We start from the raw sequence: 10,000 nt of genomic DNA, 5'->3' as shown, positions 1-10,000 counted from the left end.
GGGAATGAGTAAAGAGACATACACGTAAGTAACTTGGAAATTAATACAAAGCCATACCGGTAAGTATCTTGGGAATGAGTAGAGACATACAGGTAAGTAACTTGGAAATTAATAGAAACATACAGGTAAGTGTCTTGGGAATGAGTAGAGACATACAGGTAAGTAACTTGGAAATGAATGAAGAGACATACAAGTAACTTGGAAATTATTAGACATACAGGTAAGTAACTTGGAAATTAATAGAGACATATAGGTAAGTATCTTGGGAATGAGTAGAGACATACAGGTAAGTAACTTATAAATTAATAGAGACATATAGGTAAGTATCTTGGGAATGAGTAGAGACATACAGGTAAGTAACTTGGAAATTAATAGAGACATATAGGTAAGTATCTTTGGAATGAGTAGAGACATACAGGTAAGTAACTTGGAAATTAATAGAGACATACAGGTAAGTAACTTGGAAATTAATAGTCATACAGGTAAGTAACTTGGAAATTAATAGAGACATACAGGTAAGTAACTTGGAAATTAATAGAGACATACAGGTAAGTAACTTGGAAATTAATAGAGACACACATAAGTAACTTGGAAATGCATACAAAGCCATACAGGTGAGTAACTTGGGAATGAATAAAGAGACATACAGGTAAGTAATTTCTTAAAAAGGGAAAACTATCCACAAATGACCAGAGGAATGCATGGCTAAGTAAAGTCATGAAGAAACAGGTTATGCCCCGCAAGGTTAAGCAGGAATAAGGAAAGTCACACTTATGTAAGTAATGAATAAGTAGATTTACGTGTGAATAAGCAAGCATAAGTAAGAGAGGTCTTACATAAGTAAGTTAAGTGCATAAGAAAGAGAAGTCATGCATAAGTAAGTAAAGTACATAAGTAAGTAAACCATGTATAAGTTAAGTGTATAAGTAAGCAAAAGCATATAAGTAAGTAACACTGTACATAAGTAAGTAAAGTACATAAATAAGTAAAACCATCCGTAAGTCAAGCATGCATAAGAAAGTAAATCTTGCTTAAGGAAATAAACAAGAATTTGGAAGAGCTACTTCTTCCTTCTTCTTGGAATCTCTTTCTTTCGTATTTCTTTTCTTATCTTCTTCTTTGCCTCTCTCTTTAATTCTCTTTCTTCTTCCTCCCATCTTTTTATTTTCTTTTCCATCTCCCCCTTTCGTTTTATTTTCTTTCTTTCTTTCTTATTCTTCTCTTTTCTCTATGGTCATCTCTTTCGTCTTCTCTTTCTTTCTCGCTTCTTTTCACCCTCCCACCCACCTTTCTTTCATATTCATCTTCTTCCTCCTTCCCTTCTTTTTTCTATCTTCCATCTATCCTTCCATCTTTCTTTCTATCTTCTATCCATCCTACCTTCTTTTCTTCTATCTTTCATCCATCCTTCCTTCTTTCCTTCTATCTTCCATCCATCCGTACATCTTTCTTTCTATCTTCTATCTTTAATACATCCTTCCATCTTTCTATCTTCCATCCATACTTCCATCCTTCCCTATTCCCTAAATCTTCTATCTCCATCCATCCTTTCTTCTATCTTCTTCCACCCATCCTTCCTTTTTTCCTTCTTTCCTTCCATCTTCCATCCATCCTTCTATCTTTCCCTAAATCTTCTATCTCCATCCTTCTACCTTTCCTTCTATCTTTTATCCTCCATCCATCCTTCCACCTTTCCTTCTATCTCCGTCCATCCTTTCTTCTTTCTTTCTATCTTCCATCACTCCTTCCATCCTTCTCTCTTTCCTTCAATCTTCCATCCATCCTTCCACCTTTCCTTCTATCTCCATCCATCCTTTCTTCTTTCTTTCTATCTTCCATCCATCCCTCCATCCTTCTTTCTTTCCTTCAATCTTCCATCCATCCTTCCACCTTTCCTTCTATCTCCATCCATCCTTTCTTCTTTCTTTCTATCTTCCATCCATCCATCTATCCTTCCTTCAATCTTCCATCCATCCTTCCATCCTTCCTTCAATCTCCATCCATCCTCCTTTCTTTCTATCTCCATCCATCCTTCCATCCTTCCTTCAATCATCTATCTCCCTTCCATTATCTCTCCTTCCGTCAACGTTAGTTCCCCAAACCGCTAAACAAAAGGTAGGGCGTAACCACTCCGCGTTCCCCGGGATATTTGGAGCTGTTGCCGCCATTACCACAAAAAAAAATGCGTTTGTGATGGTGGAGTCAATATGTAAACACGGGTGAAGTATGAAATTAACATTTGATTGAGGTGTAAACTCCAAAATCGGTATTTTATTTGGCTCTCTGATTCGATGCCCTCCACCACCCCCCCCCTACCCCCCACCACCCATTTTGGATGTGCTCCCTCTAACCCGCCTCCCCTTCTTCGCGCCATTGGATTGAGCCTCGACTTAAGTTTAATATGTCTCTAACTTATTCATTAATCATTACAGCGTCTCCACTTTAGTTAGGTATAGCTAATCTGTTACTTGTATTACAATTTTGTATATATTCTTACATCGTATTATAGAGGTAACCATGGATTGTAAACTCGAACTAAAGCCGAAGTCAAGGTTCTAGCGTCGCATTCGTATCATGCACGGTAATGGCGGGAAACCTGGCTGTGACTCCGAAAAAACAATGGCTGGAGGAAATCAGAAAAATCTGTTCTTTATTCATGGTCAAAATCGGCGATTTAGAGCATGACTATCCCCTGTTCGCATCAGATATGAATGTGAGATATTCTTTAGAAGAAAACAAAGTCGTAGGAGAATAGATGCTTTTTTTTTTTGTCTTCACCAAAGGAGATATTTTTAATTTTGAATTTTTATCTTTTCTTTCTTTTTTTATGGTTATCTCCTTCACACTTCCTGCCGCGCCGGAGATAGCTTCCGTGTTTTGTCTTCCAAAGAGATACTGAAGACTGATAAAGATAAATTATCATTATTATCATCAATGCATCCGGACACGTCGTTGGGTATCAGTCCGTCGATAAGGCCGAAAAATAATGCATGAGGATGCGAAACAAAACTTTGTCAAATTTCAATAATGGAAAAACTAGCAACTCACACCGCATCCTGGCCAAGTCGCTTCTGTAATAAAATAAAAAATATATATATATGGTCTTCAAAACAGAAAATTATGAAAGGTAACCAAAATTCCACATATGATTATAAACCCCATACTCATTTGTTTTTATCTTATTTTATCCAAACAAATGTAAACACAAGCATGAAGAGACACGTGAGTAAAAAAATAAAAATAAAAAATACGACATAGCGAATCAGACAACTCAGGTACCGTCTGAGTTGCCAGTTATTCTTTTTCCTGAGATTGGACGTAAGAAAGTAAAGTTAAACAGTTCTTGTTTGTCTTGAGAACAGAAGGTGAGTCACTTGTTCTTACTGATTTTTGTTCTTTGATTTTATGTGCATATGTTGTAGTGTTGTCTTTTTGTAACTTTTGTAGTGTGTCATTGTGTAGCTTAAGATATATGTATGTGTATAGATATATATTTATAACTGTGTTTGTGTGTGTGTGTATGTGTGTGTCATTGTTTATATACATACATACATACATATATATATATATATATATATATATATATATATATATATATATATATATATATATATATATGAATATATATATATATATATATATATATATATATATATATATATATTTATATATATTTATATACATATATATTAATATAATATATATATATATATATATATATATATATATATATATATATATATATATATGTATGTATATATATGTATATATGTATATATATATATATATATATACATATACATATTCATATGTATATATATATGTGTGTATATGTGTATATGTATACATATATATATATATATATACATATTCATATATATACATTTATATATATATATATACATATTCATATATATATATATATATATATATATATATATATATATATATATATATATATATTTATATGTATATATATGTGTATATATGTGTATATATATACATATATATATATATATATATATATATATATATATATATATGTATATATATACATATATATATATATATATATATATATATATATATATATATATATATATACATATATATATATATATATATATATATATATATACATTATATATATATATATATATATATATATATATATATATATATATGTATATACCAGCCTCCCCCCGCAGCCGCCGAGCCCGAAGATGGAACTGGTGGCGATCCTGGCCAGCGTCCCCCTCGTGCTGCTGGCCCTCGGCGCCCTCGGCCTCACCCTCGTCAACGCGGCCACCTTCAGGAGCCGTCTGCGCGTCGACGACTTCGTGCTGGACGCCCTCGGGAGCCTCCTCCAGCGGCCGGCGCCTCCGAGCCAGAGGGGCGCCCAGGACGACGACGGCTACGGCTACCTCGTGCCCAGCGCCCGCCCGGCCTCCGAGTGCCACATCTATGAGGAAATTCCTTATGCGGAGTGAGGGCTGGGAGGGCGGGGGGGGGGGATGACGCCCTTGAGGGATTTTGATTTGCTTCCTTGACTTTTTTTGTTTGTTTGTTCGTTTGTTTTGTTTTTGTTTTTATTTTTCTTAAGCTTTCTATGACCATATACACATACAGTATATATATACGTATATGTGCGTGTGTGTGTGTATGTGTGTTTGTTTCTGAGTGTGTGTGTTCACAGATGATGATGATGGTGTTAAATAAACGTAATAATAGCATCCATATTCAGTGTCTCAAAATGAAGAATCCTAATCTTGATTAAAATAAACACATCACGGAAGCCAATCCCTTTGTTTAATTCCCTATATGAATAAACAATTAAATAAAAGCGAGGAAAACAAACAAACAAAGAACAAACGAAGCGAAACAAGCATATAGAATAAGAAAAATGATAAGATAAAACAAGGAATCAAGTCAATCAATGGATATGAAATTAAGGTAAATGAAAATTAAGATGATGTAATAATGAGATGATAATGAAAAGGAGAAAGAAGAATAGACAACCAGACAGAGAGCGAGAGAGAGAGAGAGAGACTGGCTGTCTATCAGTCTATCTATCTACCCATCCATCTATCTGTCTCTGAACAGCGGTAATAAAAACAGTAAAAAAATACATGTGACGATTTTTATTTTCATGATTATCATTATTATTATTTATTATCATTATTATTTGTTATTATCATTATTGTTATTTTAAAAAAAAAAGCGAAAAGGTGGATATAATTATTCCAATTTGAAGAAAACCACATCCTTCCCGGCCCCTCCTTCCATCACCATCATCATCACCATCGTCATCACCTTCACCATCATCACCATCACCACTATCACCCTCACCCTCATCTCCATCATCACCATCCTCCTCACCTTCACCATCATCACCATCACCACCATTACCCTTAGACATCATCATCACTACCATAACTACCATCACCATTCTCATTATCCTCACCATCATCCTCGCCATTATCATCACCTCCATCACCCTCACCAACATCACCATTATCATCATCATCCTCAGACATCATCACCATTCTTACCACCATCACCATTCCCATTATCATCACCACCCTCACCTTCACCATCATCATTATCACCACCATCATCCTCAGACATCATCACCAACATCATCACCAACTCATCATCACTACCACCACCCTCGCCTTCGCCTACACCTCCACCATCATCACCACCCCCCCCACCACCATTCTCACCCCCATCACCATTCTCACCTTCACCACCAAAATTCCTCACCGTCATCACCATTATCACCCCTCATCATCCTCAGACATCATCACCACCACCATTCTCACCACCATCATCCTCACCACCACCACCATTCTCACCACCATCACCATCCTCAGACATCACCACCATTCTCACCACCATCAGAAAAAAAAGCCGAAAGACCGACAGACACGAAGAGAGGCGGACAGACGCGCCGCCTCCGACATGGCCCAAAAAGCTGCTCATTTTCCACAACCGAAGCTTCCATTTCGGAATATCTGAGGCTTTTAATGAGGCGTGGATGAGGAAGCAGCGATTCTCTTTTCCCCCCTCACTTTCCTCCTCTCTCTCTTATTCCCTCTTTTATTCCTCCTTCATACTCATCATCATCATCATCATCATCATCATCCTCTTCATCCTTTTCCTCTTCCTCCTCCTTCCTCATCATCATCATCATCATCATCATCATCAACCATCATCATCATCATCTTCCTCTTCCTCCTCTTCCTCATCCTCATCATCATCATCATCATCCTCTTCATCCTTTTCCTCTTCCTCCTTCCTCATCATCCTCATCATCATCATCATCATCCTCTTCCTCATCATCATCATCATCCTCTTCATCCTTTTCCTCTTCCTCCTTCCTCATCATCCTCATCATCATCATCATCATCATCATCATCATCCTCTTCCTCATCATCATCATCATCATCATCATCATCATCCTTTTCCTCTTCCTCCTCATCCTCATCATCATCATCATCATCATCATCCTTTTCCTCTTCCTCCTCTTCCTCATCATCATCATCATCATCATCATCCTTTTCCTCTTCCTCCTCTTCCTCATCATCATCATCATCATCATCATCATCATCATCATCATCATCATCCTTTTCCTCTTCCTCCTCTTCCTCATCATCATCATCATCATCATCATCATCATCACCATCATCATCATCATCATCATCCTCTTCCTCATCCTCATCATCATTATCATCATCATCATCATCATCCTCTTCCTCATCATCATCATCATCATCATCATCATCATCATCTTCCTCATCCTCATCCTCATCATCATCATCTTCCTCTTCCTCCTCTTCCTCATCCTCGTCCTCATCATCATCATCATTATCATCATCATCATCATCATCATCATTATCATCTTCCTCATCCTCCTCCTCATCATCATCATCATCATCATCATCATCATCATCATCCTCTTCCTCCTCTTCCTCTTCCTCCTCCTCCTCTTCCTCCTCCTCCTCCTATTCCTCCTCTCCCTATTCCTCCTCTTCCTCCTCTTCCTCCTCCTCCTCTTCCTCCTCCTCCTCTTTCTCCTCCTCCTCTTCCTCCTCCTCTTCCTCCTCTTCCTCCTCCTCCTCTTCCTCCTCCTCTTCCTCCTCTTCCTCCTCCTCCTCTTCTCCTCCTCCTATTCCTCCTCTTCCCTATTCCTCCTCTTCTCTCCTCTTCCTCCTCTTCCTCCCTCCCTCTTCCTCCCTCTTCCTCTTCCTCCTCCTCTTCCTCACTCTTCCTCCCTCCTCCTCCTCTTCCTCCTCCTCACTCCCTATTCCCTCCTCTCCCTATTCCTCCTCTTCCCTCCCTCTTCCTCCTCCTCTCCTCTTCCTCCTCCTCCTTCTTCTCTCCCTCCTCCCTCTTCCTCCTCCCTCTTCCCTCCTCTTCCCTCCTCCTCCCTCCCTCCTCCTCCTCCCTCCTCTATTCCTCCTCTCCCCTATTCCCTCCTCTTCCTCTCCTCTTCCTCCTCCTCCTCCTCTCTCTTCCTCCTCCTCCTCCTCCTTTCTCCTCCTCCTCTTCCTCCTCCTCCCTCCTCCTCTCCTCTCTTCCTCCTCTTCCTATCTCCTCCCTCCCTCCTCCTCCTCCTCCTCCTCCTCTTCCGTCCTTCCTCCTCCTCCTCCCATCCTCTTCCTCTTCTTCCCTCCCTCCTCCTCCTCCCTCCTCCTCTTCCTCTTCCTCCTCCTCCTCTCCTCCCTCCCCTCTCCTCCTCCCTCTTCCCTCCTCCTTCTTCCTCCTCCTTTTCCTCCTCCTCCTCCCTCCCTCCTCTTCCTCTTCTTCCTCCACCTCACTCCTCCTCTTCCCTCCCTCCTCCGCCTCCTCTTCTCTTCCTCCTTTCCTCTTCCTCTTCCTCCCTCCTCTTCCTCTTCTTCTCCTCTCCTCCTCCTCCTTCCTCCTCCTCTTCTTCCTTTCCTCCTCCTCTTCTTCTCTTCCTCTTCCTCCTCCTCTTCTCCCTCTTCTCTTCCTCCTCCTCCTATTCCTCCCTCTTCCTATTCCTCCTCCTCCTCCTCGTCCTTTTCTCCTCTTCCTATTCCTCCTCCCCCTCCTCCCTCCCTCCCTCCTCCTCCTCCTCCTCCTCCCTCCTCCTCCTCCTCCCTCCTCCCTCCTCCCTCCTCCTCCTCCCTCCTCCCTCTTCTCTTTTATCATTTTTTCCAATTTCTATGATTTCGCAGAGTGACGTATAAATCAACACAAAAGATATATTGCTCCTGTGTAAATATATACACACATACACACACTCTTTATTCTTTTCTGCTTTCTCCTCTTCCTTTCTTTCTTTCATTCTATCCTAATGGTTCCTTTCCCCTCTCTTTCTTCTCCCCTCATTTAGCATCTACCTTCTTTCCTCTCCTCTCTCTTATCACCCTTCGTGTCTCCTCTTCTCCCCTCTCCTTCATTCCTCTGATCTCTCCCTCTCTACCACTTCTCCCCTTCTCTGCTCTTCCTCTTTCTCTTCCCCCCCTCCTCACTTACTATTCTATCCCATCTCCTCTCTTCGCCTCTTCCCCTCTGCATCTATTTCCCTTTTCCTCTTTTTCTTCTTTCTCTTCCTCTCCCTTCCCTCTCTCTCTGTTTCAACTCTTCCCTCTTTCCCTCCTCCCCCTTTTTCACCTTTTTCCCTCCCCTCCTCCTCTCGCTCTCGCTCTTTTTATCTTTCTCTAAGTCTCTCTCTTTTCTGTTTTTCTTTCCTTCTCTATCTCTCTCTTTCTCTTTCTTTGAGTCGAATTTTTTGTCTGTCTCTGTCTCTCTGTTTCTCTCTCTCTCTCTCTCTCTCTCTCTCTCTCACTCTCACTTTCTCTCTCTCACTCTCACTCTCTCTCTCTCTCTCTCTCTCTCTCTCTCTCTCTCTCTCTCTCTCTCTCTCTCTCTCTCTCTCTCTCTCTCCCTCTCTCTCTCTCTCTCTCTCTCTCATTCCCCCTTTATCTCAACGTGGCTCATTCCAGCGTTATCAGACACACAATAACAATCGATTTTTTTCCTTTTTCCATTACCTTTCTTTCTTTCTATCTTTCTTTTTTCTTTTCTCTCCTTTTTTCGCAGTGGGAACCTAGAAGCGTATTCGGAGTGAACAATAGAGAACACTTTTCCATTTCGTTTGTATCAGAGGATGCCGCACAAGCACGCTAAAAAACAGATTGAAAGATGAGGGACAGAGAGTGAAAGCGAGAATCACTATATATATATATATATATATATATATATATATATATATATATATATATATATATATATATATATATATATATATATGTGTGTGTGTGTGTGTGTGTGTGTGTGTGTGTGTGTGTGTGTGTGTGTGTGTGTGTGTGTGTGTGTGTGTGTGTATGTGTGTGTGTGTGTGTGTGTGTGTGTGTGTATGCGTGTGTGTGTGTGTGTGTGTGTGTCTGTGTGTGTGTGTGTGTGACCCCTATGTGGTGGTGAATGGCTTTATATATATATATATATATATATATATATATATATATATATATATATATATATATATATATATATATATATATATATATATATTCATTTATCTGTTTATTTCTTTATTTGCTGAGTCATTCACTCATATCCGCACTCACTTATCTATCTCTATATTCCTCTATTTCTGTTATCCTTTTCCTTTTCTTCTCCTGTCATTCAAGGTCATTTTCCCCTCCTTTCCTGCTTGGAGAAATCCTCAAAGAAAAGGAAAGACGTAGGCCTATCGCAGGATTGCAGGATTGGGAGTATCGGAAACAGATGGCAGTGATGTTGAGCAAAAAAATTGTTCAAAAATTGTTCACTAAACTGCACTGTTCTGAATGCTGTGCAAGTGACTGGAACAGATGGTCGAATGTTTATTATTATTATTAATATTATCATTGTTATTATTATTATAATTATCATTATCTGTGGAAAACAATAGGCTTCATTGTTATTTGTCATCGTTATCATTATTATTATTATGATTATCATCATTACAGTAATTATCATTATCATT

The sequence above is a fragment of the Penaeus vannamei genome, chromosome 37 (genome assembly GCF_042767895.1).
Source record: "Penaeus vannamei isolate JL-2024 chromosome 37, ASM4276789v1, whole genome shotgun sequence".
NCBI lineage: Eukaryota > Metazoa > Arthropoda > Malacostraca > Decapoda > Penaeidae > Penaeus > Penaeus vannamei.
Note: the sequence above shows the minus strand (reverse complement) of the source record.